This window comes from Ornithodoros turicata, chromosome 5 (genome assembly GCF_037126465.1).
Source record: "Ornithodoros turicata isolate Travis chromosome 5, ASM3712646v1, whole genome shotgun sequence".
In the NCBI taxonomy this organism is placed as follows: Eukaryota; Metazoa; Arthropoda; class Arachnida; order Ixodida; family Argasidae; genus Ornithodoros; species Ornithodoros turicata.
In genome coordinates, this window is record NC_088205.1 from 82,331,791 (window position 1) to 82,357,205 (window position 25,415).

General features: G+C 45.8%; 2 protein-coding genes, 1 long non-coding RNA gene and 1 other non-coding gene across 4 annotated transcripts in view; 1 reads left to right on the top strand and 3 right to left on the bottom strand.

Annotated features, from left to right (window-relative positions):
- Positions 1–4,826, bottom strand: part of LOC135394991 (leucine-rich repeat-containing protein 4-like) — a 121,745-nt gene extending 116,919 nt beyond the window's left edge. Inside the window, exon 1 of the mRNA XM_064626137.1 lies at positions 4,554–4,826. The gene's annotated coding sequence lies outside the window, so the exon portion shown is untranslated. The remainder of the gene's footprint in view (positions 1–4,553) is intronic.
- Positions 1–25,415, top strand: part of LOC135394988 (guanylate cyclase soluble subunit beta-1-like) — a 201,593-nt gene that overhangs the window by 62,608 nt on the left and 113,570 nt on the right. The window lies entirely within an intron of this gene.
- Positions 13,314–23,577, bottom strand: LOC135394986 (uncharacterized). Its single transcript, XR_010422985.1, has 3 exons — positions 23,371–23,577; positions 23,135–23,282; positions 13,314–13,497 (listed from the first exon to the last, which is right to left on the bottom strand). It is a non-coding gene; the product is annotated as an uncharacterized LOC135394986 (long non-coding RNA).
- Positions 16,392–16,464, bottom strand: Trnaa-ugc (transfer RNA alanine (anticodon UGC)). The gene has a single exon. It is a non-coding gene; the product is annotated as a tRNA-Ala (tRNA).

The window sequence follows — 25,415 nt, forward strand, 5'->3', positions numbered from 1 at the left end:
TATAGCACTGGGACGACTTAGCGCGCCGTCTAGAAACTGTCACGTCATGCCGTACCAGTGAGATGTATACGACGCTAAATTATTTGACAAATTATTTCTGCTACGAGATCCTGCAAATTGATATCGAAAGTTATAAACACAGTTCTAAACTTTTATAGCGAGCTCTATCAATCAACGCTACACTGGTGGTTGCGTTCGTCCCAACGGTGGTGGTGGTGGTGACGACGAAAACCGATTTGCCGTTGTTGGCCTCACGTATGTGTGTTCGTCCCAGCAACAACAAATAAATTAGTGATAATGAATGGGGAAATTCGCCACATAAGGTGCGGCCCACTACCCCAAGGCACAATGGACAGGATGAGATGTGTCCTGATGACGAGGTGATGAACGATGCTAAATAGGGGTCGATAGTCAGTGGAGTCAGTAAGACATCAGAACGGTAGGCAAAACCTCAGCACACAAAAACACACACACAGCACACAGGTACGCAGGCACATCACAGGGTAGAGAGGAGACCAGTGTCCCGGAGAAAAATCCCAACAAACTATAGTGAACCGAATAACCGATAACAATTTTATTTTCATTTTTCGAAGAAGTTCCATGTGCTGTTCATGGATGCCTATGCATAATATCGTTGCGCCCCTTCAGATATGAAACTTTCTTTTATCCCTCTTTGATTCCGTGTTAGCACCACGAAGCAACTGTGGCTGTTTAGCGGCATGGAAGGATCGAGAGAGGACAGCAGAAAGGGTAGATGTCGGGTGAGTATGCGTTTTGGTCCGACTTCATAGCGAATCGTGCCCACACAGGACTCTTAAATCTTCCGCTGTAGCAAGGAAGCATAGACGGCACAGTTGGAGGCGGGATTTGACCCCACCACCTCCGATTCCTTAGCGTGACCTTGGAACTACAACCACTTCTTCGTGTTTTTATGGTTATAATTTGAATAACACGGCCGCGACCCTGGTAGTTACGCATAATGTTATAATTACAATTACATCTAAATATATTCACCTTTGGTGGTGGTGAAATATTTACATTTCATCTGTACTTTGTGTGTGCAGTGGGCCAATGATTGCTTTTGTCCCCTCCGTTATGTAGTGTGTTGTAAGGACCTTTAAGGCAAAAAAAAAATGCCTACATATTTATTACGTAGAGACAAGTTATCCGTGATTTGCATATGAAACACCACAGGAGCAATAACGACGTTATTTCTCCCCACCTTAATCGTGCTGGAGTAGATGTCCCCCGACGTAGCGTTTTGCCAACCCTCACCATACCATATTTTTCTTCTTTAAACCAACCAGCCACTTTGAACGCGAATATTCGCGATAACTGCGGCAACTTTTCTGTCCTGTCTGCCTCCAAGTGTATTCCGATGGGCTAACGTGTAATCCACGCAACGACCTTCCGGCCCTTTGTGTTTACGGCACACGAAAAGATACCTCAGCTTCACCGAGTGCGATTACCTTGTGCACGACATCCTGCGATTCGGTTGAACACGAACGATTGATAGCGGGGGCGGAGGGGAATATTAGGGAGTGTACAAACTCCCTAACGATGGCCAGGCTATCATCGGCGGCGCTCGTGGGCGACATATCGCATGTTTAGTGCCTCTGTCCCGGGTGGAACATCGAACTCCACGCATGAAACGGCGCTCTACCCTCATGCAAATGTGTAACATGTCGCGACATGGTGTGACACAGTGTCAGTGTTAGCCCTACACTCTAAAAACAGAACTTCACCGCGTAGCACGCTGTGCGCCAACCATTGTCGCGAATGTTAGGGTTGTCGCTGCTGATTCGAAGAGAGAGGGGAGGCGTACGCCTTTTTGTGGCAATTTTCATGTATCCAAAATGCCACTAAAAGGCGTACGCCCACCTCCCTCTTCGAATCAGAAGCGATAACCATGTCATTCGCGGCAATGGTTGGCGCACAGCGTGCTATGCGGTGAAGTTCTGTTTTTAGAGTGTATGTCTGATATCTGGAAAAGGCGAACGGTGTGGAATTTAACGTAGTTATTTGAATAGTGAAAGTTTGTATAGAAAGAGTGTAAGAGTGAGACAGTGGTATGACTTCCATTAAATGAGAGCCCGTCTGAGAAGCCCGTCGTTCTTTTCATTTGTTATACTACCAGCTTATCCACGTACATCGATTTTTTTCTTCTTTTTTTTTTTTTGTCAATTGATGACGGTTTCCAATCTGGCCGTGCTATCTCTATCTTGCGACGAATTTTCCCCTGATCACGTGGGATGCTCACAGTTTCCACCATTCTTAGCAGTACATGAGTTACAAGTACTTGTACTGAGAAACGAATACCCCATCCACGCGGCAAAGTGAATGTCATTCCCAACGAATGACCTCGAACGTGATTTGTTCGAGCAAGATGGAGCTACACGGCAAAGAAAAGTGTCATTCGCTAATGACGACGATGACGATCCGTGAAGTAGTTATGCGGGAATATTGGTGGGAATTTCTTATAAACTTAATGACGCTACTTTAAAAACTATACTTATGGCCGTTGTGGGCACAACTAAACCAAATAAACTATTTGCTTCGCTTTGACCATCGTAGAAGGCACAAGCCTTGACAAGTGCGTAACAGAATCCCAATCGACAGGGAAGATGGCGGTTAGTACGGATATATGATGCCTAGGCCGTTTAGGCATGGCACGAATCAGCTTGGAACTGAAAAAGTTGACTGAGAACTAGAGTAGTTTTTGGATACTGCGTAAAAGCTCTTTTCTTTAATTTCAGAAATAAAGAACCGCGGAAAACCTTGTCGGACGATAGCTTTCCGTTCGCGTTTCCTTTCTTTTTGTTGCTTAAGGTTGTTGTTTTTTGCTGCCTCTCTGTCGTCGAGGGTACGCAGTTGGTGCGAGAGGGAAAAGACCTCTCCAAACTCACTCGCTGAGGAATGCCAGTTTCACGAAATGCCATTTGGTGTGACACTGAACGAATGTCATTCATACTCAGAGGTCCAGGCACTGCGTAGAAGTACAGAAAGGACAGGACGAGGGGAATAGACTATACACGAGACAAGTGAATGTCATTCGCTGAGGGTCACTAGATCACTAGTGAGTCTCTAAAGTGACTATAGTTACAGTTCGAGAACTGTAACTGCAACGAAGTTACTATTTTTACTAGCTAAATGTAGCTTAGTTACTGTTTTACAGTAATACATTCCCACTAACTGTAGTTGACAGGAACGAAGAGCACATTCTAGAATTATTGCGAAAACGAAGCGGGAGCAAGATTCTGACTTATTTGACTACAGAGGTTACGTTTACGTGAAAATGGCTGCATTCCATGAACATATTTTGCCGAGCTCTGCACGTACAATAGATCGAGCACCGTGAACTTTGTGTAGCTGAATATGATTTCCCTAGCCTATTGGGATGCACAAAAATGCTCGTTATTCTCGATACTCTTTGAAAATAATAACGAAAGAATGAAGCACGAAGTCAAAGTAGCTCTTTAATACGCGAGCTTTCGGGCAGAGCCTGCCCTTCTTTCGTTATTATTTTTCTTGACGACATTTCAACAAGCTGGACTGTGTATTATTTTACCCTCTTGATTGATACTATTTAGAACAAATTATATCAATTTCGATATTTGTAGAAGTACAGTGTTTCCAATTACGGAGCAAATAACTGTTGCTGCGTTTCACGCCACGTTTGAAAAGTTGTCAGAGTAACACTCGCACAAGATCAGTCACTACATCATAGTTTCCACCGCCGTGTTCAAATGCTTAGAATGCTGGAGCGAAATTATGCAATTCGTGACACACACGAACAAACTGGCCTTAATGTATTTGTTGTAACAAAGGGAAGATTATTCTGCCAACGGAGTGCCTGTTATTTCTACAAAAAATAAATAAATAAGAAATAGTACGAGAACTACAAACGGACAAACACTTCCCTATGCAGAGATGCGACCTTAGCAAGAGTACGAAACTTTTACTTTTCATTGAGGCTTATTGGGAAAACAGAGGTAAATACTACTATTCTGTTGTACCTCGCTGTTACAGCCATCTAAAATAATGGCTATTGACTGATTAATGTATCTTTGTACGTGCGTACCTGTTATGAAGGAGAATACTGAATTATGTCGTCATGTGTAGGTTTATCCAGTCGGTCCCGTATGTAGGTATCACGGGTACCGGAATGGCTGTAATCAAAATATTCAAAAAGAAGACAAGTATGCGTACTCAAAAAGGCCTACCTTAAAATCTGGCATGCACGGCCAACAAGCTCTTGCGAATTACAAATATATGGCAACGATGGAAATGAATGACATACACATTAACATGTACGTGAATTCCAGTTAACGTGATAAGTAGATCATTTGTAATACGCTGTCATGATAGCAGCAATATTAACACAGTATAAAAGGTCCCGTGTTCGAAAACTCACAACTGACGCGCGCGTGACTGCACACATATGCTCGAAATCGACCTGCACATTATCGAACATGGCGTTCAAAGAAAAAAAAAAAGAGGACCACTGCGTTCCTCTCAAGGTTACCAATGTCTTTTTTTTTCTTTTCACTCACCTGCCTGGCTTCGTTCGGCGCCTGCTAGAGAAATCCGAGAACACTGCGCATTCCAGTACACGTACTGACACTCTCTAACCACATCTGTTATAAACGACACAGGTCATCAACTTTCACAATGTTGCACGCACAAAGATGAAATGCTGGCGCGCGTGCGATTTGACAAGAGGTAGCACAACACACAACCCTTTTCTTCACAACGGTAGATCTGATCGTCGGAGAAACGTTTTTCTGTTTTTGATGAGAAAGGCGCGCGAGAGTTGCTTTTCCCGATTGGACGGGACACCGACTGCGCTGAAGGCGGCTAGCGGGAGCGCAGGAAGCCACCGGGGCGATTCTATTCTCTCCCAGGAGGAGGGGAAGGCAGGGAGGTGGAATGTGCAGAGCCGCTCGTCTCCTGTCTTGCTGAGCAGGTTGTTGATGGGCTGCAAGGTTGTCCCTCGCACCTGAACAAGTGCTAATGGCCGGGTTCTTTAAAAAACATGCTTCCTTTCGTTCTCAGAAGCATCTACTGGGCTGGGTCTTCGTCTATTGAACTATGAAGGAGTACATGTCCGTGTGATATACATGGCACGTCACCGACAAAAGCAAACACGAAAAAAGAAATACATAAACTTAACATTAAAAAGTGAAGGTAAACAAGACCAGCTAACGTGGAACCTTGTATATTTTCGACACAAACTCTGGAGCTGATGGTATTCTAAGTAAACAATCGTTACAATTACAGAACTACGTTAGCAAAGATTCGGCAACTTTCTTAAATTAGAGACACAAACACGAAATTCTAAAGCTGTAAGTACGTACACTCTTAAAAATGAACTTCACCACATAGCATGCCCCAAGCCAACCATCATCCCGAGTGACATCGTTCTCTCACATGATTTGTGGAAAACGGGAGGCGTACGCCTTTTTGTGACAACATTTCTGCATAAGTGTCACAAAAAGGCGTACGCCTCCCGGTTTCAACAAATCAAGGAAGGGAACGATATCACCCGGGATGATGGTTGGCTAGGAGCGTGCTATGTGGTGAAGTTCATTTTTAAGAGTGTAGTTGCTGTCCAGTTAGTTACTTTAGAATGCCGTGTTTGCCTCTATAATTTCAGAAACTATTCGCATCTTCGTTCGCTACCTGTCGCCGACTGGTATTCATCATAAAAGATTATCTCTGAAAGAGAGTTATTAATTACAATTACCGGTTAATTGTTTAGTAAGTGATTACTTGTAACTAAGTTACTTCCCAACTATACTAGAAGTATAATTTAATGGTGGTTAGTTCTCGAACTGACTGACAGAAGCTTGGCACGTTCGCCGTTTGGCTACATATTGTCAAATATCCACGTGCTCATTTTTGTAAAATTTCCCGTCAGTATCATGAAGCAACTCTCGCTATAAGAAGTGTACAGAGAATAAAATAGCGTAGGACAGGTGAGCTACTTTGCGTCTTGGGCCTACTTCAAAGGGAACTGTTCCGATATCCGTCTCGAATGTCTTCCCGAAACGCAGGGGAAACCTCAGGCAGCGGAGCCGTTGGAAGGATTCGACCCCAATCCTTAGATTGACTTTGGACCAGCGAGCCGATGCTGTATCAAGCCAAGCCAAGCCAAGCCAAGCCGCGAGTCCAAGTTTTTATTGATCGTCGTGATAATTTATTCCCATCAAAGGACTGATTGTCGATTCGCTTCCTAAATCAGTATCTACGCATTTGTCGTCCTTGGGTCTCTTCCTTCTCTCCCGTCGTACACGCGTCGGCCCGATCAATTTTTCAGCTGGCCGCCTTCTCCCACGTGCAGAATTCTTGTTCGATTATTGCGCCTTTAAAGCGTGCTCCACCGCATACCCAGGCCTCGTGCGGCGAAGCCCACTTGCTGTCATCTTCTCCCGATTTTGGATATAAGCTTTAAAGGAGCACAGAAAGCCATCTCAAATATTTTCCCCTTCAGACACCAATTATTTTGTGCGTTTTGATAGTCGTACCTAATGATAGAGTTGTCTTCTTTAAACCGCTCGAATAACTACTCTCTCTCTCGCGCGCGCTGTTTTAGGGAGTGCAACTGGTGAATTAAACGCACCATTTGTCGCGACGGAAAGGATTGTGCATTTAGAACCGACCGGCGGGAGTTGAGGCCAGAAAAGGATGCATCATTTAAAATGTGCTCTACCGTGAAATGAAGACTGCTGGTCGGCCCCTTCCTGTCCAACAGAGCTCGCATCGCTGAGCGAGGACTAGTCAGAACTTCTGATTGCGGCCGCCAGGGTACACCCTGCCTTCATATGTGGAACGAGCCAGCAGTCTTTGCCGTGCAAAGCCGCATGACTTTTTTATGCTGAGCACCAACTGTCGCAATGAAGCTCGTATTCAATTATTGGAGCGAAAGTTTGTGGTCTGCCCTCTGACGTCACAGTGAGGTACTTCCGCGACAGGATATCCTATCTGTATACGTACAGCTTTTTTGTAATGTACATGCGTAACAAGGTGGCAATGGGGTAGAGTATCGCCCCTGGTGATGAAACTCTCCATTCATCATCTCGCAATAAAGTTGTTTTAAGGTGGTTCAACTTTACATTTTCGTAGGTGATTTAAACGTCACAACCTAAAAGCGGTCAAAAACTTGGAGCGATCGGAACAATTGTCCGCGAGGTCACGCCACAGGTTATGCACTCCATTCGGAGAAGTGACAAATACCTAAATGTTATTTCAAAACATTCTGATCTTCTCTAAAAAAAAAAAGGAAAAATGTTTTTTTTTTTTTAAGGTTGTCCACATAAATCGTTTCTCGTTTGTGTGACGTTCAAAAACCTAGCTGAATTCCGCTTCAACGTGACCTGCAGAAGCTGAATGAATAACTAGTGTAACGTTGTAGTGGGTGAGGCAAGTAAATATAGAAAGACAAACACAACACACGCCCCACAACGCCCAGTCGCATACTCCAATTAAATGATGGCAGTTGAAGAAAGTCCAACGAATTCAGGAAAAAGAGGTGCTGACGCCAGGAATCGAACCTGGTCTCCTTAATCAGAAGACCCAGGTTGGATTCCACGAATGTGGCTGGCAACAATGTAAGAGAGAAAGTGTTGAGGGTGAGTGTGTGTTTCCTACCGTGGCTCGGTACGCTGGAGAGAGGGTAGCCAGCACCGTGGTGGGTAACTGGTACCATCTCTGACCGACAATTCGAGGGTGTGGGTTCGAATCCTGATGCCTTTTCTCTAGCTGCCATCATTGAATTGAATAATTAAACTACGAGAACATTTCACCCTCACCAATGTGCAAGCAATAATCTCAGGGAGGAAGATATGGTCGACGAAAAGTCAGCGTGTGGCCGGTTGTCGTACCCACACCTTTTATTGAACTCGCATCAATAATATTGCTGTTTCTCTTTATTTTTTTGCCTTGTTTCAGGCTTATTTGTACAAACAGACCGCTCTGGTAGCTCAAAACGGGCGGCCGCATTGCCTGAAAGCAACGCAGACGAAGGGCTAGCAATTACAGAAAACAGGCAGTTAATCAGGAGACCAAAAATACGTGAGCGTCGAAACTAACATCCCCATTTTTTTCTTTATTCACGTCACATCACATCACGTGAGCGGAGAAATGAAAATAAAAATGTTTCATACCCCGACGAAACGACCTCGCTTTCGAGATAATAGCGGTTTAAATTAACCTTTCCTCGTAGCTATATTGACTCTAATTAATTTTATACGACCCCCCCTATTAAATATTCGCTCTACAACTCTCAATCCCTTCTCCGCTTGTCGACAACATGGGTTTTCCTTCTCGCCACTGCGAGAGGTCGTGTCAAGGGCAGTGGCGGCGAAAGCCAATAAGCGAACACCGGCGGAGCGAAAAGTTTAGAGCCAATAAAGCGGCTGTATCTCATAAGCAAAGAAACTCCCTATGTAGAAGAGACCACTGGCAGAGTGTTTTGAAGCTTGTTAGCAGAAGCAATTTCAAAGGCACCAATAGAGAAGAAGCTGGGCGAAAAATCGAATGCATATATATGTAGTCATTTGCAAGTTAAACTTCGCATTGACGGAACCCGGTGAATACCGTCGAGATGAGCATGCAAATCTGGTAGGTGCCTCGAAGACAAGGAGTTCGACTCAGGTGACACTGGCTTTTGACGCCTTGGCAGCTTCTTCAGCGGTGTAATAGGAGTTGCTAAATGGGTCCTTCGTGCAGCGCAGTGAGGAAGACTGCGCCGAGGCACTTTATTGCACTGAACGCGACGAATAGAGTGCGATGTTTCGAATGGAAAGTTGCGGTTTGCGGGGTGAGTCTAGGATTGGGCCGGATCTTTTTTTCGTCAAGTTTGAAAGCTCGAAAGGAAACAGGGCTTCGAGCCTCATATTGAGTTTCAGCGCACTGTCTACACCGTGTCACCTTGGGAGATAGTGCTATTCCTTCGACAACTGAAAAAGAAAAAAAAAAACACATTTCTACACACTTGCGAAACCGCTGCAAAAAGATAGCGGAGCTTGCCTTCTTTTAAGCATTCGAACGTTCTTCGAAAAGTATCCAGACTGGGTTTATTTGAAATGGCGAATACCTGCTTCACTCAATTAATTTGAACCTCCCGAACATCCTCAGATATTTTCTCTTTCTAGATTGCGCTTTACCTTTTTCTTTTTGACAAGTCGCATGGCCCTATGACTTTTTCTTACTTCGTTATTTATTTATTTACAATTGGGGGTTTACGTCGCGAGACTTCTTACTTAGAAAAAGAAGGAAGAATCAAAACACAGTTCAAGAGAAACAGCGTTCACGATGTTCCGGAGATTCAAGTTAATGTGATGAGGTCGTTGTCCGCCATCAACTGTGGAAACACGGGAAAGTTGGTGGAAGTACATCGTTGAATAAAAGAGTTCGTGCTGTGTTCTACTCTTTTTTTTTTTTTTGTACCCTTTTGTTCAACAAGGGAGCAATCCGCCATTTCCAACGAGATATTAAAAAGTTTTTCGAACATTGGAAACAGCGCCGTGTTTCGTCGGTGGCGTCCAAAGTTGAGTCTACTTCGATTAAGCCTAAGTTTCAAATATGTAACTAATTTACTTCTTAATGGCATATCCAGTCTGTATTCTTCTTAAACAGCCCTCGTAATATGCGATAACAATTTGTGTTTTAGGTAGTCTTTCGACCCCCCACACCAGCGCTTCGTATTACTTAGGCCTGACGGGGTCGGTAGTATTTATTTATTATCAGTACCCTACTGCTCTACTTAAGTAGTATGCCTAAAGAAATTAGGACCGCGAATCAACTGTTGCTATACGCGGTACACAGATAGAGCGGACAGCGGGAAAGAGTAAACGCCTTCGTGCGTCGTCGTCGCCGCCATCTTCAGTTCCATTTCTGGGATGCGAGGAAAGAGGCGTTATGCAAACATGTGCTCATATTAATTCCAAACTGGGCCAGCAAGCCATTGTCGACGGTTTGCTCTTCAACGGGAGTGCTTCGTAAACATCCCGAAAAAGAAAGACACACAATCATACGGCGTAAAAAGGAACCATTACGAGGCAACAGAGCAGACGACAGCCACAAAACAAACGACACTGCGAAGCAGAAGACAGGTACAAAACAGACGGCAACACAAAGCGAAGCAGGAGCTTCGTTAGCTAAACGGAGCGGGGCTGCACGCTCACATAAACGGCCTGTTCTCTGAACAAGAAAACCAATGCCCGCTTCATTATTAAGGGCTTCCCGATGCGCTGGTTCTTTCATTGGACGCATTTGCGAGGCTGCCCTTCAGGAAGGTCATTTTGTCGTCGCACATATCGACAGCAGTGCGTAGATATGCGCCCTTAACTAATAAAAACGTTAGCACGCATGAAGATATAGCGTAACACTCGTAGAGGGCTTATAGAGGCCATGATAGACAATATTCCAGTACGAAGCGCTTGAGTTCTATTTTTATGCAGTGTTAGTAGCACCGCGAAGCACTTGGGGCTATGAGTGCTGTATAGACGTGAACAGATAGAGATAAAACAACAGAAAGGAGTAGGAAATGTGCATAGGAGACTCCGTGCATAGCCGTGCGTAGGCGGCTCCGAGGGAAACTGGGACAAAACACGCCTGGAAACCCTGTACAGTGAACCCTCGTTATTATGACCATGATCGTTCCCGAAAATTTTGGTCATAATGCGGAATTGTCATATTAACGGGGGGATTTGCAGAGGTTTCACTGCGTCGTTCCCCAGGAGTATGCTCATAAACCGCGTATGTCAGATTATCGGGGGTCATATTAACGAGGGTTTACTGTATTCCCCGCTGAAACTCAAAGCCGCCGCGGACTTTCAAGTTTTAGCCACCTTCGAGCTGTGTCCACCCGTCTCCACTTTGGCCCTGCGGCCGATAAGCGCGCAGGTTGTCCGAGAAGAGATTTCCCTTGGTGAAGCGGTAAATAAGCAAGACGTAAAATCCGTAGAAAATTTTGAAAATAAAAAATGTTCCAATGCAATTAACACCGAGCATTTGGAATACGAGACGCATGGAAGTGTGGACGATAGAACAGTGGCGGAACTGCGTGGTACCCAAAAGTGAACACCAGCGGCACAGCTAAGTGGAACCAGCATTCGGTCTTTGGTGTCGTAGGTGGTAGCCCTAATGTCCTCCTGAACACTGGGAGGCGGTTGGTTCGAATCCTTCCGTCGGCTGTGCTGTCTGAAGTTTGCCCCTGCACGCATTCTTAAAACCGAACTTGACCACATAGCACGCTGAATGCCACCCATTGCACGAATGACACCGTTATAAATCCTCATTCGCGGAAAGCACGGGGCGTACGCCCTTTTTTGACAATTATTAACAACTGCATGAGTGTCACAAAAGGGCGTACGCCTCTCGTTTTCAACAGATCGTGGGAGAGAGCGATGCCATTGGGGATGACGGTTGGCTAGGAGCGCGCTATGCGGTGAAGTATGCCCCCTGAAGTCGGCCGAGGACACACAAAATACCCGACCCACTCCTTCTGTTCACTGTCCACACGGCTCATATAGACCACAGTTGCTTCATGATGTTAACACTGAATCAGAAAAAAAAAGAAAAAGAAAAAAAAAGCAAAACGTTGCAGAAGTGAACACAGTGTACGATACATCTTACCTGGCGAAGCAAAAAAAGAAATTTCGGCAAGAGGGATGCGGGCTGAATCCGAACCGTGGCGGGCAATCTTCTTATCAGAGAGAGCGATTTTCTGGTCGGTCACCACACAGGAGACAAATGAACAGTGTCTTTTTCGTGTCTGCTTAGTTATCTGCTGTGCTCTTCTTCCACCATCACGGCCATTCCTTACTCTTACACCCCCTGCTGTCACATCATATGTTATGAAGGAGAGGATGTTGTTACGTTTCCGCAATCTATTTCATTTCATTTCATTTCATTTATTCCTTCACAGAAAAACGAGTGAAAGGGAGGCTGAGGCAAAAAAGTCTCTAAGGGACTTGAGCTCCCGAAAGAGAGAGAGAGAAAAAAAAAGAGGAGAGTAGCACTCGGACGAGAAAAAAAAAAGTTTCTGTATGTGTGTGATAGCACCGCGGAACAGCTTGGGATATGAGCGATGTACAGACATAGACATATGGGCTAGAGATCCGTGCTCTCTTCACCTATACCCAAGGCTCGTAGCCGTAGCTGTGTCGCGGTGTTAAGGTGGAATGCATAAAAAAGTAGCAAAGCAGAAGAGAGAGAGAGGTACATCCCATTGCCCCGTATTATACGGCAGGTTTCTCGTACCCTGCAGGCCATGAAAGGGACTAAATTTGGCTCAAACCCTGGGAATAAGGCACCCTCGAATAATTACGTAACGCGTGTAAACCGGTTTATCGTTTATGCTTCACTTTTGTTTTTCTGTTTTGATACCGTGTGGACAAGCAACTGGAGCTTTCAGCGGCATATACGCGCTCGTGGAGAAATGGAGGGAGGACAGCAGAAAATTTGATGCAGAGCGACGCCATTATGTGTCCTGGGCCAGCTTCAGGGGGGAACTGTGCTGATATCCCTCTCCGCCAGTCTGGCGGAAAACCTCGTCGTCTTGCGGTAGAATCGCAACCCACCATTGGCACTGATTTTATCAGTTTCAGTTTTGTCGAATCTATTTTCGGTACACTGAATATTACCCGAGTATTCGGCTCTCAGGTCCCGGGGGTGGCATTACTCACGACCCAAATATCCCTACGACCGTTCTCCCCAAAGATCCCCTATTTTCTTACAGCCATGAACGAAGCTAAGACGAGTCTTCCTTCCTCCTTGAAAAGTCCAACTATCCCCGGCGGAAAACAAGCAGAGCAAATTGTCGCAGTTAAGACAAGGCCCTTGCGAGGCTCGCCGGGCAGTGTTGTAAGCTGGACGTGGGAACAATAACGGCTCTGTCGGAGCACAACAATCTTGTAAACTGAGAACGGCCTCTCCTTTGCCCATCTTTATTAGGCTTAGGAAACGGTTTCTCCTTAACCTTTTAAACTGGCGTGTCGCTGCACTCGTATACGAAAGAAGAAGAAAAGAAAAAGGCGAGACATTCTCCCATATACTTCGACTCTCTACCCCAGAAAAACTCCCTTCCCTCTCCTCTCCCTTCCCCTTTTTACCATTACACATATTGTGTGTGACTGTCCATTTCATATATCCTTCAAAGTCATTCTGAAGACTCAGTGCCCTGGAGAACTGTACAATGTGTGCATCATACAGGGTGCGTCGCGAGAAGCGTGAAAATTTTTCATAAATCTAATTTATATCTTTCCTTCGGGAACATAACTGTATAGATACCCGTTTGCGGTAGAGACTACTTTGAATCAATATATTCTTAACAGCCAGTGCAAAATCAAAATGCAAACAAATGCAAAATCCCCGTGCGTCCTGCGAAGTTTCGTTTCAGGCTCGGCAGCTTTATGGCCCCTTCTTTCTCCATGCACTGCGTTCATTTCTCCTCGATGCAGTCGATGCTGTTTCACCGCACGTTCCCCGGCACTGTAATGCAATGAAATCATGAGCAGACCTTATCTTCCTTGTAGTTTCTAGAAGTTGCTGTCTATTATGTAGGGCGAGACAACGAAGAAATAGAAATTAGCGCGATAGCTACACTTTTCTCGGCAGTGCCGTAGCAGTACAAAGCGTGGGTATACACCACGCATTGAGGACAAGCCAGCCAGCCCAGCAGTCTGTGAGAGAGTTGAGGCGATAGATTACGACGCTCTAAAACTCACTATTGCGTTTTCGCTCCTTTCTACATCACAGAGGATCGCTGTGGGTTTCCATTTTTGCAGATTACATACCTCAGTGATGTACTATAGTAATACTCTAAACTTTCTAATTTAAACAACCAACCTATCGTTATCAATGAAAGAAATTAAGTTTGAAAGCTGATTAAGAGCGGCTTGCTGGCTGTTCAAGCAATATTACGTCTAACTAGGCCATATCGCAAATAGTTGCTTCAAATAGTTTTTAAAGGAAAAACATAACGTGAATTTCCGAAAACTTCCGAACACTCCTCTTGACGCACCCTGTACAATGAACCACCCATATCAAAGTTAAGCGCTATCTTTTTGCGTAATCGGCCTCAACTACGATTACGTTAACACTGTCATTCCTCCTGGCGTTCATGCGCCAATGCATGTTGCACGCTCTGACAGCCTAGTGCTTAGAAAGCACACGGACGAAACGCTCGCACCTCTCATCTGTCCGCACCGGGTCCCGCGCCAGTGAAACAAAGCCGACCATTTTGGACTGTGCGAAAATTTCTCGTCGCGCTATAAAGCGAGGCTGGCCTAAACTATTCCAGCAATCCGAGTGGGAAATAAATACTGGGGCATTTTCCGCTGGCCAACGGTGAAGGATATCGATGGCTCTCATCTCTTGTAGCGACAGGACTGGACATTCCCCACGTTCCTGGACGTCTTGTACCATTGTGGACTGGCGGTCGTACACGCTGGAATCTTCCCAGTCGGAAACGGCCTCTTTCCAAATGTGTTTTTTCGGATGGTTGTACGCCTGGCATTCGGATAAGGGATGGGTCCCTTAAAATTGCGCGTTACTACGGCTCGTTTGATTTGTGGCCGCTAGGAGGCGCCCGAGGGAGGCAAGTGAACATGGTTTGACGTTGCTGCTACCCAGGGTTGCCAGATTTGGCTCCAGTCACACTCCTGTCCTCTGCTCTAGTCATCCGGAAGTCGGAGTCCTTTCTGCTCTGTGGCCAGAATACTTGACCTATCGTTCGTGAGCAGCATTTCGCTATATCATCTCTGTCGACCCCTTTGTAACCCAAAGAAATGTCAGAACCTTCCTCCGGGACTAAAATTCTGAAACGTAAAATACAATTATAGTAGAGCGGAAGCCGTACTATTTAATGTATCAGTTGAACATGAGACAATTGATATTCTGAAGCTGGAACACATAGAAACCTTCATCATTCTTCCTTCTTGTTTAATGTAAGGCAAAGACCGTCTCTCATTCGGTTGAGATTTATTTTGTGTGTTTTTGGGATCAATTAAACGGTCGAAGTAGACGGTAGATTAAACTGTTCGTGCAATTAGGAAATTAATACAAAACTTTTCATACGGTGTCTTCGTTAGGTACAGTTCTTACCTATTCTAATGGTCCGTTCGTTACTTCCTGTTGTCCAAAGTTTCGCGCATGCAATACTTCCTCGCTTCTACCGTCGAACATCCTTCATTTGTAAGTCAATTTTTCATCGTCTCGCCTCCGTCTCTTTCGTTAAGCTTTTCTATTTTTGTTTGTTTCTTTATTTGCACGCCGGGATTGTTGGAGCTGTTCCTTTCGAGCACCATCTGCTCTAGCCACATGCTTCACCTTCTGATGAATCTTCTTAGGAAGGCGCTCGTTCAAAACTCATTTACTTTATTTTATTTTATTTTTTATATGTCCCGCGTTTTGAGCTAATGCACGAGTGCTTAACGTCCTTCACATCGGTACATAATGGAAACTTTAGAAAAGAAGAAAAAAAAAAAAGAGGAACAGAGTTGGCTAGTGAATTGGATTGAGTTAGCCGGGAGTTCTATAGTTGATGTGTAGGCAGACGTCGACATTATTGCGCGAGTGCGCTTTTTACCGCGTCGGTTATCCCAGGGAAGCTTACAGGCGACATGGCTCGGTGGCTGCGGCATCTGCTCGTTGATCGTAGCTTACCTACGAGGTCATGCTGAAGAGTGAGAGGTGGTTGGTTTGAATCCTATACCACCACCTGTTCTGTGTGATGTTCCCCATGTTCACAGTTCTCCATGTAGTCGGCCCAGGACGCAGCGTACTAACCCCCTCCCCCCCCCTTGTCTGCCTCTCCTTCCCGCTGTTCTCTCTTCATCTGTCCACGTCTGTGCACCGATAAAGTGACAGTTGCTTCGCGGCGCTAACACTGAATGTGAAAAAAAAATTACATGTCATAGGAGATAGCTTCTAACTAAAACATATTTTTGGGCTTGTCGGTAGATAACTTCGGTACGGATAAGAGCGCTAAACACACACACACACACACACACACACACACACTGTTGTGGTGTGGGTATAAGTTTCCTATGTATGTATGTATGTATGTGCGTGCGTTTTCAGCGCTCTTACCCGTACCGATAGCCTCGAACATTTCGTGTATACTGTTACCTATCAGCATACTGTCGTCATCTTCTGCTCTGGGTCGAAGGTGACCATGAGGAAGCGGCACGAGGGTGGCATGCCCGTGAGATGACGTGAGCAAGAGGAAGACAAATAATTGGGGAGGACACACACACACGGAGGCTCATAAAGCAGCAGAACACCGTTCGCCTTGCCCGTTCCCTGGATCGTTTCCCTCCTGGATTTCCTCCCCGCGTCCAAATCGAATTTTACTATGAAAGATGAAAGTCACTGAAAAGGTTAGCCAGCTGTAGGACTCGAACCCACATCTTCTGGATTGCAGGTCCAGGGCTCTACCAATTGAGCTAAGCTAACACGCCTTCTCAGTGACTTCCAGGGTGCGTCATCTGAAGGGACAAACCAGCCACTCTCTCTCACTCACCGTTCTTTCACTCTTACACTTTTGCTCACTCACACACACATATTCATACGACGGGATCGACACAGGCGGCAACTGATGAACATGAAAGAACTGGTGTTCTGAGGCTGGAACAACATAGAAGGGACAAATACATACAAAGCCTCAATTTGCCTAAGAAATTAACGACGAAAGATGAAAGTTTCCGCTAATCTTTTCCAATTCCGTGACTGTAGGCGCCTGTTTCGCACAACGCAACCAATCGGGAGAGTTCATCTGTGATACTTGGGCGTCGCTTGCTTTTCCAGCATTCTTTCCTTCATGCTAGCAGACGACGCTCAAGTATGACAGGTGATCTCTCCCGAATGGAGGCGTTATGTAGAACACGACCTCCATTGAACGATGGCAGTTGAAGAAAAGGCCCCTCAAAAAGATACGAAAGGCACGCTCAAGAGGTAAGGAAAGATGGCCTCCCTTCGGAGGCGACAATGGTACAGCTCCTTCCCGCGCGACGCTGCCGATATGGGGCAGCTGGGCTAGAGATTTCAGAGAAGTATGTCGCAAGCAGTACTTTCGATTCACTTTCCAGATTTTCGGGGGTCTTTTCATTGACATTTTTTATATCACTCTTAGTTTACGAACTCACGGTAATTCACGTACCGACCAAAATTACCTTCCGGTGCCCTTCCTAGCTCATAGATAACGACCTAATGCATTAGGGGCAAGCGCACTTTATCTGGGAAGTACAGCGCAAACACGTCCTCGAAATTCGCAAAAAGCGTCCTGTTGACCTTGTGTGCGTACATATGTGGTTGGAAAGCGCTCTCATTGGCTTCCGGAGCAAATATCCGCCTTCGCTCCCCTTTGATGTGGATCGTAAAATTGTCCTTTATGGCTACTTAGCAAGGCATAAACGCGCCAACGATGCCGCTACGAGGCGGCCAAAACAAAGCTGCGGCCGCTGCAAAGCCCGCTTAGGCCCGGGTTTATGGCCACGCAATGGGATACGATGCCACAATAAGGTTGCCTTCTAGGCCAGAAATACATCTAATCCGTTTAGTCCTTGGACACCCTTTCTACGTAGGATATTCTACGGAGCAGCTACGGAGGTGGTGGTTGTGCCCTCTGTCGACGGAACTTCACGACATTACCCGCTCGAGGCCAACTGCTGGACATAGTGATACCCCTTATCACGCCTGATTAGAAGAGATAGGAGGGCGCATGCTGTACGTTAACGTAGGTGCAACCCAAGCAGCAAAATGTACTGAAAGTCGAGTGCAATAGGGGTGGACGGGTAGGTGGAAGGCCTTGAACAGACTGATGAAACTAAATAACATTGATAAGACACATACCGTCCACCCCTATTGCACTTGACTTTCAGTACATTGTGCTGCTTGGGAAAGCGTTGGTGGTGGTATTATACCCCTGACACACGGGCACATTCAGAACCTCTTATCTCAAGGCCTTTTGGAAATTCCACAATTGAAATAGAAAACATTCACGCAGCACTGTTTCGCGCTCTCTGCGGCATCGAACTTGTCGCCCTATCTACTAAACAAGTTGAGATAAAAGGCCGTAAATGTGCCCGTGTGACAAGGGTATTAGAGAGTTTTTGTACATCGTACGCTATCGCGCTTTGCGTACGTAAGGAATAGCGTGGTGGTTCTACGCAATGCGCGTAGCTTTCTTTTTGTTTTGCGCGTCTGATTGCTTAGCCCATAGAGATGCCTGTCTATAGGGTGGCGTGATATGACACTGGATGCAGCGGTTACCAGTACCAGTTACAAGGAGATTACGAGCACAGATTACAAAAGATTTACGCAGGAAAGTGTGCCGGAAAAGTAAACGAAGCAGTAAAAGGTCGGCGCATGTCGGAAAGCTCGCAGTACGGCTTGCAGTAGACGATAGCTGCAGACAGACTCGTCTACTTCTTGATGTCTTTCTTGATGTCTTTCTTGGTGTATCCTGCTGTGATAAGTAACTTGCGCGTTTGTTTTTGGTGTTATGTACTGTAGTAACATGTTTTACTACCTATAAAACCTCCTCGTGCACTTGTTTTTTTCTGTATTCAGTTCCGCGTATTCTGTTAGTTTCGATATCGTCCGCAACACCACGTGCGACGGAAGAGGACGGTGTTTTTGAAGGGATAAACATAGAACAACAACATAGAAGGGACAAATACATACAAAGCCTCAATTTGCCTAAGAAATTAAACGATGAAAGTCGAACTGGGTTCGAATCCTACAGCTGGCTAATCTTTTCAGCTAACCTTTTCAGCGGAAAAGGATGGCGGTACTTTCCCCCAATCCAGTGACGTTACAGTCACACTACACGCCCTTTCCTCGGAGGCGATAATGGTACAGCTCCTTCGCGCGCGAGACCCCCGATAGGGGACAGCTGGGCCACGTGCTGGAGTTTTCAGACAAGTATGTCGCAGGCAGTACGTTACGACTTAAACGTACCAAATGACTGTATGCAACATCATTACTAGTATCTCCAACGTGATGCTAAAGGGAGGGTACAAATTCCCACCTCTGGATGTATGTGGTTTTCCCTGGGATTTGTCACGCCTTCTGAGCTCATGCTGTGACCCGTTCACTATTTCCGAATGTTGAAAGCGCCAGGCTGGACCTGAACAAAGCTAAACAGACGCTATCTCTGGCTTTCTTTTGACACTCGGAGTCACCGTAAAACAACATTTCAATTGAATTCGCAGCGAATTGGTAAGCAAACATCCTGCCGATTGACACGAATCAATCTTTCACCAGCCTCGTAAAGAACGATATCGAAGAAACAACGAGAAAGAACAAATTCGAAGAGCGCATTTTCATGGGAAAACATTGCTGCCTTGCACGAAAGGTGTCACAAAAACGCATCCACCTCTTCATAAACCGTCTCTGTCATGAAGGAATCTATGGAGATTCCTTTAATTGCAGAAAGAAGGAGACATAGAAGAAATTTCAAAACGTCCCCTCTCTAGCTCGGAAGTGTTTAGTGTCAATTCTACGCATGTATCTGACGTCCTGTTTTCCAAAACGTCATTCTGCTCACATCACTGTTTCAACGCGTCCTCTTTAAACATTCGTAGACTGTTCATCTGTCTATTCACTAAAATTCACCGCCACACACACAAAAAAAAAAAAGCAACACCCCGCTCGCGCCATTTCAGTAACCATTTTTTGAAACTAATCTTCGCCTGTCACTCGTCCCAGTCCCCCTCTCTCTCTATCCATTGTGGTCACTCGAGCCATTATCGAATATGCCACACTCTCTCAGTCCTACGAGAGCAACACAAGCCAGCGATAACCGCTCCTAAAGGCAGCAAACCGTTTTGTCTCTCCTGTCAACCGGGATGTCATGTCGGCCAAGTAATGGCGCCCATGAACAGAAACAGCAATCAGTCCCAGGCACAAACAGGGAACGGAAGAAGCGGGTGGGAGAGGGAGTTTGCGAGGATTGGGAAAGGGGGACGGGCTGTATATAGCGAAAGCGATTCGCTCTCTTCCGGTTCGCTACTCAGTATTCGCTCACTGTCATTTAGTTTGGAAGCCTGCCACCAGGGGATTTCCAGCTGTCTCTGCAGGTGATCCCTCGTTCGTCACACGCTAAAGCAAGCGACAAAAACAAAGACTCAACTAGAAGGGAGGAAACGGTAAAAGCAAAACAAAAGACGAGAGCTTTTCCTCTTCAGAGTCGATGTGACCACTCAGGTTGTGATAATGTGAGTTATGTTTTGGCGACACGTGCATTGGAGGTTGTTGTCTAGTTTCTGTTTTTCACAGCAGACGACATGCGTGCAATCGCTTTTATTGTAGGCGACACGCGTGGAACTGCTTTCATGGCCGGCGACACACGTGGAAGTGGGCGGGAGGGGGGAATACTTGTAAGGAACACCGAAAGTAGTCGTTCCTTTTCTATACAACACGGTTCTTTCCCGCAGTGATTTGTTGTTTTTGCGATCGATCTCGTTCGAGGTAGATCGTAGCAGACGACATGCAAGGTAGATAGATAGAAAGGAGTGGTAAACCGAAAGTGCACAGTAAAATGAAATCTGCGTACGCTAACCTCGCGGAGCGTGAAAAAGTAGAGCGTATAGTAGGTACAGTGCTCACGTGGAAGCAGTACAACATCAACAACAGACATGTGGTCTCCCCCCCTTTTTTTTTTTTTTTTGCCTCACCCGTTCCTGCTCACCTTAACAGCAGAAGCACCGCCTATGTGCGCTCACTACCAATAGGAACACTAGGAACACCACAGGTGCACGGACGCACGAAATAAGACTTAGGGGGCACCATTTATGGTAGCAGGTATACTACGGCAGGAAACGTGAGTGTATATAAAATTATCTGAATCTATAGCCCCCAAATGAAAATCTGTTAGCTCTTTTTTGACAGGTCACGCGCTACTTGCGACACACTTGTCTGAAATCCCGTACGCTCCGCAAGCATCCCCGGCTGGCTGCAAGGGGGCGCTAGTACCCATGAACATGCTGTCGCACTCTTCGTGCTCTGTTATTGCACTTGCGAACAGTTGCAGGTTGGACGCAGTGGAGGTGGCTCCAAGGTCACGTTAAAGAGTGACGGGTGCTGAGTTTGAATCCTAGCACCTGCTGTGCTGTCCTCTGTTTTCCCTGGGTTATATCCGGCAGATTCTCAGACGGGTGTCGGAATAATCCCCACGAAGTCAGCCAAGGACAAATACTAAGCTCCTACTCATTAAGGTAGTTGAAATAAATGTAGCTGGCAGGAGCATTCGAATGCAAAAAAAAAAAAAGAAACTCTCCTGCGAGCCCTTCCACTCAAAATCGACGTATTTCCAGTTGAACATGAAAGACCTGATGTTCTGAGGCTGGAACAACATAGAAGGGACAAATACATACAAGGCCTCAATTTGCAAATTAACGATGAATGACTCCTGCAGCTGGCTAACCTTTTCAGTGACTTTCATCTTTCATCGTATTTCCAATGTCTCGCGTATTTTGTCCCGACACGCGGCAGCGGAGCCGCACCCACAGGAAGGAGCAAGCGAGATAATTTCGTAGTCGGCTCACGTGACGTTTCTGTGACGTGCTGATCACGTGTCAGCGTTCTCTCCACACCTCCTCCTCACGCGTTCGCTGAAGCGGATCGCAAAGAATTCTTCAACAGGAGCGACCAAGCCGTGTTTTGCACAATGCACAGCCCTGGAAGCGAACGCAATTGTGTCGTCATAACATCGTCACACTGACGTGGCACATACGTCACTCCGCGCGGGAATTTCAAACGGTGTGGATTCCACATCGGTCAAGTCAGCGAAAAGTGAGCAAGGATTCGGCGAATCAGGGAATGCACTGCGCATAGAAACAAAAAAAAGTAAAAGATGGATGCTAGGAGCATCAACGCTTGGAGCATTGATGCTTTCAACTAAATCTTTAATCTACTGCTTCGTGATATCCTCCCACCGTTGGCCAACGTCTGTACATCACAGCCACAGTTGATTGGAATTTAGTTCACGTGATGTCATAGAGGTCTACAGACACCCTGCAAAGCGTCTCACGGCACCGTCTATTTTCGTCTAGTCCAAACCGCGTGCGTCTAAACCAAAACGAGTGCGAGAATATATCATTGGAACTCCCCCTGGAAGTCGCAGCGAAAGCAAGGCCGCCGCCATGTTGGTTGAGGCATTTTTGGAAAGTGCTAAAAAAAAAAAAAAAAAGAACAACTCCGTTTCATATTTCATGCGAGAAGACAAAGCAGGGCAGCCGTGCGAACCTGAACGCAGCTGCTTTCCTCTCACAATGCATAAAAAGGGAGCCATTCTAAATGGGGCTCCACCGTGAGAACGTAAGGTGCTTATGTACCGCCAACGCTTTTCGCACCCTAGATGTGAGGAACGCTGCTGGAATAAGCAACTGCGAGTAAATCACGTCTGCGAACTACTATACCGTTCACGGGGGAAGAGAGAGAGAGATGCTTAAGAAACAAAGTAAATCTCGCATTGTCCCAACGAAGGCAGCGGGAACGTTATATTGGCCACATAAAAGAGTCTGCGCACGCTGGGTTTTACTCATTCCGATGTTTGGCCTCTTATATGTTAGGGGAGAAATGAGTAGGATTTTCGCGCATGATGAGTTAGATTCTGCACGCTTTGAATGTGTGAGAATGCGTGTGTCATGCGTGTTTCGCAAGCAGTAGGAGCATATCGTTATATCGGTGCTTATTATACCCGTTATATTCATAATCGGCATATGCGCGTTTGCATTTCGCTATACACACACTCAATACACAGTGAATGCTGCCCTTCATTCCTAACATGCTCCTATCTTGCATACGGGATACCTCACGAAACGTCGATTTTTTTCTCTTAAAGTTTTACACAACCAAAGAAATTATATCTGTTCGAAATATCGGTAGGTCTCGTCCTGAGGCACTTCCCTTACCAAAGAAATTGATAATACGCTTAGACTTGTCACTGTGGAGCCCACATGGAAGGAGACGTCTGAAATCGAGGTTTTGTGTCTACCTGGAGATCGACAGAGCAGTTTATTCTTAAAGGAGCAGCGAAAGGGGCCCCATGAATAATGTTTTCACTTTTGACTGCGGCGGATTGTGCGACGAATAACGCGCGCGAACGACGGTCGTAGCTTACCTCTAGCACGAGAGAGTGAGAGAGGGAGTCTTTGATCTGCATATCCCCCAGAAGGGACTCCTCCAGAGACGGGTTAAGCGAATCAGGGATGGTGACGTCACTTCGGTGACATAGAGAGCACGCCGCAAGAGCGCCGCAGCATTTTCCGCTGCAGAAGAATTATCAGTGTTTCGAGCAGAATTTAATACCTCCCTTTTAGCACCCAATAACATACCTCGTAGTACGTCGATACTTACCAAGTTGAATTGCAGTGTTACGAAACCAGGCTGCGGGCCCGTCGAACTCTGCCAGCAGTGTTTTCTTGGAGGTCGACTTCCGTCTCGATTTCCCCTTTCATCCACCTAGAAAAGAAATACAACCTCCCGGCTTCTAGTTTCCTGGTGCCGCCCCTCAATCTTGCATGACGATGGGGCTTCCTAACAAAAGGCTTTCTTCTTCTCTTTTAGCAAATACGTGCATTCTGCAGCAGCGCAATTATCGGAAGTGGATGTCTTATAACTGCCAATGCAATTCCCTTCTCTCGTTTTCCTTTGTCGTTTTCTTTTCACGAACAGTGGTGACAGTGATATCGTGTAAGTCGAGACGCTTTTAATTAATTCCTAATGAACGAGATCTGAAAGAAGCCCGGAAGCAAGGACTTCTGATTGTTGTTCGTCTTACTTTCCTTTTACGCGACCGAACGGATTAAAGCGTCCGCTCGTCGTCGCTGGTAGCCAAGGTCGTGGGTTCGAATCCTACCACCGGCTGCGCTGTCTGACGTTTTCCCTGGATTTTCCGGTAGATTTTCCGGACGAATGTCCGCACACAGTTCCCCCTGAAGTCGGCCCAGGACGCACAGTAACCCCCTTGTCCCCCCGCTCCTTCCTGCTGTACTCTCTCCATCTGTCTACGTCTGTACTCCGCTCATAGCCACAGTTGCTTCGCGGCGCTAACACGGAATTAAAAAAAAAACTTCCTTTTTGCTCCGTGTCAGCACCGCCATCAAACTGTGGTTATGAGCGCGGTGCGTATGAGAGCATAGCTGGAAGGAATGAGAGACGAGAAGATTAGTGTCCTGGATTAGTGTCCTAGATTAGTGTCCTGGACTGACTTCAAGGGTGAACACTGTCGTCTGAAAAATCTGCCTGAAACCCCAAAGAAAATCTTAGCACTGCCGATCGTAGGATTCGATACTGGTTAGTAGGAAGATGATAGGAAAAAAGAAACGGAAGAGAACGACCTCTGATCGCTTCCTTCCTTGCGGTATATACAGGGTACGCTAAGTGTGAACAGATTTTTTAAAAACATATATAACACTTTTTCCAAGATGAATTGCAATATAGCATATGCTGAAGGGCACTCCCTAGCAGGGCATTAGCAAAGTCCAAAGGCAATGTCTTAATTAACTTTTTAATTATAAAAGCTACAAAGTTGTCCCAATGAGAACATCTGTTCCTTTCGGTCACCTGATATCGTAGCCGTTTTCAGAACAAAAATCCGTTCGATAGATCGCCCGCAAAAAATTCGTGAAGGAACGCCATGTTTTCTTTATTTTGTTCATTGCGCTTCTTAGAAGACGCGTATTTCCTTCATCCCCAACGGGAGAGGGGGAAGGAGCACAGTGCCGCCTCATGCGTCGAAGATGAGCTTTAACTTGCGGGAACAAAACAAAAACAAGCGTATCGGGTGACTCTATCGGAACTGGCCTTATCTTGGGTTGCATTTTCTGTTTCCTTTTAATCTTTTTCCAGGACGCAAGAGGCGATAGTGTGCTCTTTCTCCCTCTCAAATTGGGGGTGAAAGAAAGACGCGTCTCTAAGAAGCACAATGAACAAAATAAAAAAAATGGCGTTGCTTCACGAATTTTTTGCGGGCGATCTAAAGAACGGGTTTTTGTTCTGAAAACGGCTACGATATCAGGTGACCGAAAGGAACAGATGTTCTCATTGGGACAACTTTGTAGCTTTTATAATTAAAAAGTTAATTAAGACATTGCTTTTGGACTTTGCTAATGCCCTGCTAGGGAGTGCCCTTTAGCATATGCTATATTGCAATTGATTTCATCTTGGAAAAAGTGTTATATATATTTTTAAAAAATATGTTCACACTTAGCGTGGACACCCTGTATAAGTATATAGAGTTGATTTTTTTCGGGACGGCTCCAGTTGGATCAAGTCTTGAAACGCAAGCTCTATCCTATGGCCAACCCTGTTCTGGTTTTGCAGTTCTAACTTTCCGAGAATGCACGAAAACACGGTAGCAGCTTCGTCAACATCGTGATATACTCGCAACAGACCGTAGA